The following is an 11,848-nucleotide window of genomic DNA, read 5'->3' on the forward strand; positions in this document are numbered from 1 at the left end:
AATATCCTGAATACTCTTACTCTTGTCTTTCTCCTCGGTGACATGTGCTAGAAAAGCAACATATCCTTTTCTCAAATAACTTTGGGCCTTTGTACATGACATAAGCTTCAAACCGCCAGATGGCTTCTCACCACGTATCTCCAGAACATCGCCAGAAGACAAAGGAATACGAGAAATCTTATCGAAACAAACTACCTCAGCGTGGTGTTTGGTTAACCAATCCATTCCAACGATAATATCGAAGCTCCCAAGTTGCATCGGTGTGAGGTCAATAGGAAAAAGATGGTTATCAAGGTTCAACTGACAATCACGGATAACAGAATCGAGAACAAGAGGTTTACCACTAGCAACTTCGACAGACAAGGGTTTCCTCAATTTAGTTCTAGGTATCGCAAGCAAAGGCTCAAAAGATAACGAAACAAAACTTTTATCGGCACCAGAATCAAAAAGAATAGATGCGGGTCGATTGTTAACAAGAAACGTACCATTGACAAGAAAGGTACCATCGACAACGAGGTGGTCAGCTCGGGCCTCGTTTGCATTTGGATTAAATGCTCCTCCATGAGTGGGATCGACAATTCGAAAAAACACAAGAGGCATCAACAAAACGCAAGAGAGGCGGTCATTCGTTCGTTACCTCGAACAAACAAACGACACGCAGAGACTAATCAAAGTAAATGGGTCAAACTAATGTATCGCTGAAGACATGCTCGCCTATAAGTGGACACTCACCCTAAGAGTTCCCAGGTAAGAGTGACTGGTCCGATACTGCGGATTTGTACGAACACTCTAGCCTTAGACAGAAGACCCAGGGTACAGGCACCCACTCTTCCAGTTTGCACGTGTTCACACTATTTAGACCCAAACTTTGACGAGATTTTGAAAACTTAAAGGGTTCGAAACCTTATAACGAAGGGTTCAAAAGCTAGTAATCAATCATCCTAGAACAGATGATTAGTTTTCAAAGCAGATTCGAACTTAGCATTCTCATTGTGGTTATCACCTAAGGGTAGGTGACAGTATTGTTTTAAAATCTAAACGCAAGAAACTTGTGTTAGGGTCCTAAAAGTTATAGTCTAGGTCAAAGCATTACTAATAACCTAATTTCCTATAACCATTGGCTCTGATACCAACTTTCTTCTGTCACACCCCGACCACGTAGGACAACAAACCGTGGCGGAAACGTCGGGGAGTGTTGTAACAGAAGATATCGTTTCACAACCATGGATACAAAAAGTGCTTCGTTTTATTGATATAATTAAACATTACATAGTTTTAACACATAGAACAACAAGTTTCATATCGACTATCATAGTTTTAAAGTCACTAAGGCCTCGTCCAGATCCTATGTGACGCATGCATCCTAGAAAATCACATCATTCAACCACACCTGAAACATATGTAAAAACTTAGTCAACAAAGAAATGCTGGCGAGTACATAGGTTTTATAAGAGTGTCGAATTCATGGCTAGTTTAAGTGTTGCAATACTTTATTAAAAACTTTGTTTTGAAAAGAGTATAATATTGCAACTTAATTAACCAACTCAAATCAAGCGGGTTATAGTTTATAAAACCTCGTAGCCATGATTCTTAACCCAAAAACATTTGCTTTAGAAACCAACTTGTAAAACATCTTGTAAAAACTCGTTAAAAACTCGTATAGTTTATATCTCTTAGAAAAACATCGTTGTGTGACATCGTATCAAAATCGTTTACCCAAGTGAACTAAATAACGCCACGATATGTAATATGATGAAAACACTTATATATAAGAAGTACCAACGGCGTATCTACCATGTTTTCACCACATTACCCCCGTCTTGTTATCTAAACACTTAACCAAAAACCAATCGTTTATCGAAATCGTTTAACATCGTTTCCAAATCGTTCTCAAATCGTTTACTCGTTCCTAAATCGTTTAAATCGGCATCGTTTTAATTGTGAAAACTTATATATGGTCGTCTCGTTAACAACATTCAAACCTTTGTGACTCGTCCATCGTTCAACTCGTTCTCGTATTAACAAACCACCAAAGGGTAAGTTAACAAACATCAGATTCAGTCGCTACCCACAACCCCCACACATAACCATGGGTGTAGTAAAGTAACGGGATTTGTCAGATCCTATGGTACCATAACCTAATACTAGTCGGCTTGATCAATGCTAATGAATGTCATTCGTTATGTAACTACAACCAACAAGTTCGTTCACTTTATCGAAATCGTTCTTAGTTTAGTTAAAATCGTTTTAATCGTTTTTGAAATCATCGTTTAAACTTTGAAAACATTTCGTACATATGAATCACCCCAAAACATTTAAAAACAGTAAAATAGGGGAACTATGTACTCACATGTAGTGCAAAGTATCCTCGATCAAATAGAACTTCAACAAACTCGAGCAAACCAGAGAAATCAAGTAGCTCCTAGTAATCGAACCACTAGTCAAACAATAGACGCCTAAATCGGAAGATCGGACAGAATGAGGTCTTGTAAACCAAATGAGTGTTGGAACTCATGTGATATGGTTTAACAAAGCCTACATCCTAAATCGGAACCTAACCTAAGTGCTTTCGACCCATCGCGACCCATTAAGGTAGCTTACGCTACTTTAACGCGTCGTGCACGCAAAAGCGTGTTCGAGACGTCTAACTAGTCCTATGACAAGTATTATATGCCCATACATGTTTAATTATGTTACATAATTAGTTACGTGTCAAAAGTTTAGGTTACATATGCTTAATTACCAATTATGTATGAAAAGGGTATTTTGGTAATTTACCAAAGGCATATAACTACCTATCATGCGACTAATTAAACCTAAGTGACCATAAGGTATAACCTCGAAAGGTTATTCCCTATGCTACTATGGTCACTAAACATGTTTGGTCGGATCCTAATGATCGACCAAACGGGTCGTGTTCGAAAGTCTAAGCGGGTGTTTAGTCCGCTTGACTTACGACTCTACACAAGCACTAAACTAACAAGTGACGAGCTAAACATGTCGAAACATGTTTAGTTAAGTTAGAAAACAAGTTTTGATATCAAAACAAACGGTTTTGATATCCTAGAGTAGTTTGGTTATAAAATACGCGAGAAAACGCATTTTGGCCGAAACTACGACTCGTCACTGAGCCTAGATAACGTGGTAATCAGTAGGTATAGTCACTAGGGACTATAACCATCGTGATTACGCTCACGTTATGAAGTTCAAACGAACTTCGCGTTGACCATAAACTGGTCAAAGCAGAAAGTCAAACACAGTTTGACTTTAACGATGGAAATGAACGAAAAGAACGAAGGAATACTTACAAAAGGTCCCCGCAAGCTCTTGATCCGATTTACTCTCAGGTATGAAGCATAAACTTCAACTTAGAGAGCAAAAATCAGATTCAAGTGTGCTTTGGGAGTGAAATGGGTTTGGGTATTTATAGGAATTCAAGTACCGTTAAGATCGTTCGTCGAAAAATGTGCTTTGATCTAGACCTTACATGTGGGCACATGGTTTTAAAAACCATGGGAATACTTAAAACCATCAAATGGTATTGCAAAACAAGGATCAAAACCATCCATGTGTGGCACATTGTTTTGAAATACCATGGATGCCTAAAAAAATGGACCAAGTTCAATGTATCTACAAGAATTTTCAAAAATGATCCATGCACTTGTAAAACTTGATTTTTTTTTGGCACTTTTAAACCCCTTTAACCTCATTTCAAGGGTCTAAAATGATATTAAAGTATAGGGAACTTAAAATATGCTCAAAGACATCACGGATGTCGGTTCGTTTGGCCGTACGGTTGCGTTATTCGGTTAATTACGACGGAAGTCGTAACGAACGCAAAAACGATCCAAATTAAGCGACGAATAGAATTTTATCATGCCAATCACTAAAATAAAATATTTTAATGATTACATAAATTTTTGGATGTCCGGATATATTCAGGACGTAAGATATGCGCAAAAATGCAAACTTATGCACTTTTGACGCTTTTAGTCTCTATTGATCAATAAAGTTTATTTTAGCATACCGAACCCTTCAAAGCCTATTTCTAAGCTATGTAAAGGATATTTATCGTATATTTAACTTATGATCAATTTCCGGAGTGTTCGTTACTACAAAAATCGGTATAGTTTCGTAGTTTGACACAAATAGTCCCTGCGATCGAACAAAGTTGATTTTAACACACCAAACCATCCAGAACTTATTTCTAAGTTATGTGGAGGTTATTTAAGATATGTTAAGCCTATGTCACTATTCCGGAGTGTTTGTTGCATTAAACTGGTTATATTTACGCCTCAGTGCGCGTATAACCTTCCAGAGAGCGATTTAAAGCTTGAAATTGGAATCGAATCGAATTGTAAAATCACCAAACACAAATACACACAAAATAATACCAAAACACATATAATAACACCAAAGCACATTGTTTTATTAATAATCAACATTGTTTTACATCGTACATCGATTACAGAGCACAGTTGTCACAGGTAAAGGTGAGACCGGGAGGTGAACCTAGCTTGATTTCCTTAGTTCCTAGCAAATTTGAGTTGTTATCATCAACCCTAGATTACCCCTTCATACTTTAGGGTGTGTTGTGATTAGCGAGACCGGGAGGTGAGCGAGTCATTTGGGTACCTTAGCATTCCCTAGTGAAGTGAGACCGGGAGGTGATCTGATCTAGTAACCGGTGATTTACACGTCCACTTTAGGATTGTCCGAGAGGTGTTAGTGAGACCGGGAGGTGATCTAGCAGTTTATAGGATTTTCTTGAGTTAGTCGTATTTTTAGGAACCCGGTAGCCATTCCATTATCCAATTCCGAGAGTTGTAAGTTACGGTTAGGATTCTAGACCTAGGTAGCTGTTTTTCTCCTAGCATTTGAGTTTTCCTTCAGTTTCCTAAGTTTTCTGCTTTCTTTTTGTCTGAGTTTATTTATTTGCTTATTTAGTATTTAGTTAAAACCAATCTTTCAAACAAACAAATTATTAGGCTAGGGCTCGATAGAGGTTTAGTATCAAGAGTCGCTAGATTGTGTCCACGGTTCGATACTCGGACTTACTTGTTTTACTACTTACGACCGGTACACTTGCCGGTAGTGTGTGGTTTACGAGTTTTTCCAATTTTTAAAACTTGTTGAATTTAATTAATATATATTTCACACATCACAAGGCAGTAACAAATTTTGTATACAAAACCCCAAATTTACCGACGATAATTGTATCCTTACAAATACTCAATAACTGCTTAGTATATAATTAATTAAGTGAGGTTTTGTAAAAACAGTTTGCAAAAAGGAGATTACTCACATTGCTGTCTTAGGTTTTCAGTAAGGACTTCCTGGGAATAATCTATAATTTACACAAATGCACACGTGTTAGTATAATAACCCATTTAACATTAGCAATACCCTCCCCGAGACGGCATTCCAACGACTACGTCGGGCAGAACCATAACAGCCGTTACGGAACCCTAGATCAATCGGGCAGAGTATCTAATACGTATCCAGGGGTTATGATACTTACAACGGAGCAGAATCTCGCTATTTAGGGGGGTATTATACCCGTGTATAATGCCTACTGTAAGAAAATTGAGAGAAAGAAAGATTTCTGAACGAATTTCGACTGAAGGCCGATGCATGCTATTTATAAGGCCTGATTCTCACTTTCTCGCGGCCCGCGTAAACGTAAGCAAAGGCTTACGCGGCCCGCGTCAACTCTGGTCAACGGCATAGGTGATCCGGGTCAGCTAGTAGGTTCAACACGAGTCGGACACGTGTCAGCACCGGGCTGCGCCACACTTTTGATCTCTAGCGGCCCGCGTAAGATCCTTAAAGGTTCTATGCGGCCCGCGACAAACCCAAAATATTAATTTGTAATTATTTTTAATAATATTTAAGGTATTCGAGGTCCGTTTTCACGTATGGGGTGTTTTTAGGGATATATTGGGATATTTTAAATATTTTTAGGGTGTCGGAAATTATTACGAGGATGTCGGTTTAGGGTTGTTATATAAGGAACTCTATGGTATTCTTAATGATCATGATTATATAGTTACTAATCCATCACAATTGGTGTCTGGATTATTCCCTACTATTCCACAATCAGCCATCACAACAACTCATGAATCTTACACAAATTCCCTACTAGAACCAAAGCACGGGCCGCCCTAATAATCTTCATCACCCACCTCCTTCACTTTTGATGAAAAGTCATTTGAGTTAAAATTGATTCAATAAATTCCCAAGAAAGTGAATCACATGCCTTTTCAATATCCACATTAAAGATCATACCATTCCTTTTAGTTCGCTTCATCTATGGAATCTATTCATTTGAAATGAGAGCCCCATCCAATATACTACGCCCCGAGAGAAATGTCGTTTACTCCTTCGACACTAGAGTTTGGACTTTGGATGACCGGTTTTAATCTATTCACCAATACCTTATAAATGACCTTATTTATGCACCCTACCAAGCTAATCGGGGATAGTCATTTAGTCCCATGTGATCTTTTTTTTTTTTTTTCAGGATAAGAGCCACAAAAGAGGACATAAGGCATTTTCATGGAAGTATGTGAACAAATTTAGAAAATCATATTGCAACTTATCCCACCACTTTTTTATAAAGTTAAAATTTATCCTATCCGGCTTGGAGCCCGGTCCCCTTCACAATCCCAAACCGCCAATTTAATTTCCACCAAAGTAAAAGGACTCACCATAAACCACGTGTCACCATCCGAAATTATGCTCAAAAAGCTTCGGTCCATCCAACAACGGCTCCCTAAAAAAGAAAATACATAATCCTTAACCACCCGTGTGAAAGTCGACCAAACCCCATCAATATGCAATGCGGTTATGTCTAGTGTTTGTGTTAACCACATTGTGAAAGTAAGATTCTCATCGCCATCCTTTGCCACCTAACCCTTTGTTTTTGCTTGAAATCCATGAGTTAAGAATGTAAAGAACTAGATATGTTAACTACAAAAACGGTAAAGATGATATGGTAGACCCATGTATACATGTTTGCAATATGTCAATAATATTAAAGTTCTATTAAACGATTAATACAAATATATTATTACTAGGTTAGAACTCCGTGTATTACACGGGTTGAATAAATATAATTCTATATACTAAGTAATAAAATAGTTACATCTTTTAAAAACTCGTGTATTGCATGATTTGAATAAACACATGTGTTACACGAATAATGTAATCCGTTAAAACATTTAATTATCAAGATGTGTTTTCTAACAAAAGGAACTTTGAGGTACTATTTACTTATTGTAACATCTCACTTTATTTTTTAAATTTAATATTATCAACAATTGACTTTCCATAATAAATATTTAGAAAAATAATTAAGACTGCCTCATAAAACGTCATGTGTCCCTAACATGGTTTCTTTTGTTATATGTATAGATTTTCATGTAATTTTACTTCAATGATTACGTGTGGGTGGTTAAATATTAGTCGATTCTCATACACCGAATATGCTGCCAAAAATGGTTGAAGTCGAAATTTATTTAAATAAAAGAAATGTCACCAGGTTACTAAAATATATTTTTGTATACATTATTAAGGGATGAATAAGATTTTTTATACTCTTAAGAGTTGGTGGATTTTAAATTTTATTAAAAATAGAATCTTTTTCGATTCAAGTGTGTGTTGTTTGATTATTTAACTAGGTTATAACCTCGTGTATTACACGGGTTAAGTAAATAAAATATCAAATAGTTAATAACGAAGATTTAACAATTATAAAACGATATTTTAAGACACTTTTCTGATATCCGAACAAAATTTTGTTTTATGTATGATCAAAACTTGTGATGTTTGTCAAGTTTATAATTATGAAAGCATTTGAACCATTAATTAGAAGACAAACTGTATCATCGACTTTCTCACGACGTGAACCCAAGTTTTATTTAAATAACAGTGGTCTTAATTTATTAGTTCTAAAAATATTGTTGAAATGTTTAGATTAGGCGTATAGCAATTAGCCTATAGCTACAAAATAATATTTAAATTAATTAGATAAGTATAAATTATCGGTAATTATTAAGTTATATAACTTTAAAATTTAAATATATAAACTTGAGTTGCATCTTAAAAGGATGGTTGTTTTTTTGATAAATTTATTAGTATGATAAATGTAGTTATTATTCTTCTTGTATTTTAAATATATTAAATAAATAAATTATTTGTTAAGCAAGAAAATTGCGCCCTCCACCCTCGTTATGAAAATGCTCGATATTTGTTTCAATTATTAAGATATAATTTATAACCTAGTAACTAATATTTTGTAATGTTATAAATGAGAAGTATACATTAAATTTAAACTAAATAATAATTATCCATAAGATATTAAACGAAATAATATTTAGTAGGATGGTTATCTATAATTAATTAGAAAAGATGAAAAGTATATAAGAGATTAAAGTTGAAAGTAAAAAAAATGTTGAGATTAAATTGCAAAAGATGAAAAGTTTTGGGTTGAAAGTAAAAAAAACATTAAAAGGGTTAAATTGCAAAAGATGAAAACTTTTGAATTAGAAGTGGAAAATCAAATTAATTAAAGGGTTTAAAATACCAAAGATTGAAACTTTAGACTTAAATTGCCAAAGATTGAAATTTTAGAGTTTAAAAATATATAAATTAAACAAAAGAGATAAATAGATTTAGTTAAATTGATGTGTAATATTATTATTTAATAAAAGAGATAATAAGGGTTGAAAGTAAAAAAAAAATAAAAGGGTTAAATTGCAAAAGATGAAAACTTTTGAATTAGAAGTGGAAAATCAAATTAATTAAAGGGTTTAAAATACCAAAGATTGAAACTTTAGACTTAAATTGCCAAAAGATTGAAATTTTAGAGTTTAAAAAGATATCAATTAAACAAAAGAGATAAATAGATTTAGTTAAATTGATGTTTAATATTATTATTTAATAAAAGAGATAAATAAAAAAATAAGGGTGAGAAATTAACAAAGAATGACACGTGTACAAAAAAGATTTTTGTTTATTAGTATAGAAAAATTATTGTTAATACCATGGTTAAGAAAAGATTAATTTATAAAGTAAATTTATATGTAAGGTTTGTTACGAATTGAGCTAATTAAACATTTAGTACCAAAGGGACTTTGGTTTAGCCGTGTGGTCCTTGAGGTTTGGTCACTTTTGCCACTTTAGTCCAAAGCTCAAACATTTTAAATCTGGGTTCATGTGGTTTCATTTTTATTGCCATTTTGGTCTAAAAATGAAATCAGCTGATATTTGGCTAATAAAATATTGTTATTTTGTCTTTTTCCTCAGGGACAAACGGTTAATATAATTTTATTATAACACATTATTAGAGGCTGTTTGGCAACATATGAATGGTTAAGTGCTGAAACAGTAAGAGGTCTGAACCATTAAGTGTTGAACCAGTAAGTGGTCTGAACCATTAAGAGCATGTATAATGTTTAAGCATTCAGAGACAAATGTCTAACCAGTTCAGATTAGAGGTCTTAACCATTCAGAGCCAAATGTCTGAACCAATCAGACATCTGCTCATGAAACAAACAGTCTGAACCATTAAGTGTTGAACCAGTAAGAGGTCTGAACTATTAAGATATAAACAAACAACCCCTTAATTAAATTAATGAAATCAGCTGATATTTGGTCATTTTGCCCCTAGAGAAAAGGACAAAATAACAGGATTTTATTAGCCAAATATCAGCTGATTTCATTTTTTGACCAAAATGGCAATAAAAGTAAAACCACAGGGACCCAGATTTAAAAGGTTTAGGTTTTAGACCTAAGTGATAAAAGTGACCAAACCTCAAACCTCAGGGACAAAATGATAGTTTACTCTAAAAAAAATTAAGCATCAGTATTTGAAGTCTTGAAATTGTTGCAATCATGGTTGTAAAAGTCGCTAGGCGCTCTCTAGTCGGTCGACCGGGAAGTTGAGAGTACTCAGCCTAGGCGGAGAGTACACGGGGAGTACTCGGAGATGCAAAATTATAAAGAAATTAGTTTTCGGAAATGAAATATATGTCAAATAACATAAATTTACTAATATTTATAACAAAATACGTGAAATTGATATTCATTCTTTAATATGATAGGCATAGAAATTACGTTTTATTTTATTTTAAGTCAAACTCGACCCGAATTGACCTACTAGATCCGATTTTGGCCAATGATGACCGCATTTGATCAATTCTGAGTAATTAGTCGGAGTTGAAGAAAGTCGCCTCGGCAGCCTACCTTGTAGCGACTACTCGGGGAGTACTCAGCCTTGGAGACCTTGTTTTACAACCATGGTTGCAATAGGGAGTGTCCTACTTTCTTGGAATGAATAAAGTTTGCGGAGGAATGAGGTTTTAGGCACTAATTTTGTACGTCCTAACTTTTTTTTTTAGTGTGCAACTCTTGATTTATGATTTATTCAAACTAAAATGTTTAACATCAAAGAATTGGAAAAGTTATACTCTTAAGTTGGGTGGTATGGGCTCTTGCCCCTCTCAGTAGCGCCCCCTTCCCGTTTTTTGGGTGTCATTGACCATTTCGCCAACCCATTAACAGGAACAATGGGTGGTATGTGAAGCTAGATCAATTCAATATTGGTTGGGTGGAGGCAATGAAGTAATGATTGAAGGGAGCTTTATTCCATTGCTTGAGTGTTATTGAGAGAAGACAATGGAGCCCTCCTGCACACCTGACGCTGATATGGCGCAACCATTCCATACCACCTAGCCTTAACCTAACATTCTAGAACAACCTAAGATCACTTGTTCTCTTGAGATGTTTTTAGTGTTAAATGATGTACTCTGCAACTAAAAGGTTGAGAGTTCAAATGCTGCAAGGTGCAGATAGTGACTAGTATGATTACATATTCTCACAAAAGCATTTAAGCACATTGCTTTAAAAATCCTAATAGTAAACCTCAAAAGACCTCTACTCATCTCTATAATAATAAACATTTGTATTTATAAACACTTATAACCACGATTGAATATAGGTTTTTCGAAAGGCATGTGTGTGGGACAACTTTTTAACTGATGCATTTGTGTGTAAAGTCTTTTTTGATTGAGTGAATCATTTTGTCATTTGGTGAATCAAATTCTTTCCATATCTTAATAACAATAAACATTTTGAATCATGTGTCTATAGTACATTTGTCAAACTTCACATATACGAGTCTTTTACGTTGACTCGTTGTCTTAACAGCTGATATCGAATACTTTTTAGACTTCCGTTAATTATTTTCTTCGACTTGAAAATGTAGCGCTATCAGCTTTTGATAAGAAGCAACGAAGATCTTTTGGGACTTAAAAGGTCATCTTATGATTCTTATGATTCGTGTATGGCGACCAACTTCTAGAACAACCTATGACCACTTGTTCCCTTGAGACGTTTTTAGTGGTAAGTGATGTACTTTGCAACTAAAAGGTTGAGAGTTCAAATCCTGCAAGGTGCAGATAGTGACGAGTATGATTACGGATTCTCACAAAAGCATTTAAGCACATTGCTTTAAAAATCCTAATAGTAAACCTCAAAAGACCTCTACTCATCTCTATAATAAACATTTGTGTTTATAAACACTTTTCGTAAACTTATACCCACGACTGAAGATAGGTTTTTCGAAAGGCATGTGTGGGGGACAACTTTTTAACTCATTCATTTGTGTGTAAAGTCTTTTTTGATTTGGTGAATCATTTTGTCATTTTGTGAATTAAATTCTTTCTATATCTTAATAACAATAAACATTTTGAATCATGTGTCTACTGTCTTTTTTTTGGTAAAGGGTTACCCCGATATCATGTGTCTACTGTCTATAGTACATCCGTCAAACTTCACATATACA

This window comes from Helianthus annuus, chromosome 2 (assembly GCF_002127325.2).
Source record: "Helianthus annuus cultivar XRQ/B chromosome 2, HanXRQr2.0-SUNRISE, whole genome shotgun sequence".
NCBI classification, from domain to species: Eukaryota; Viridiplantae; Streptophyta; class Magnoliopsida; order Asterales; family Asteraceae; genus Helianthus; species Helianthus annuus.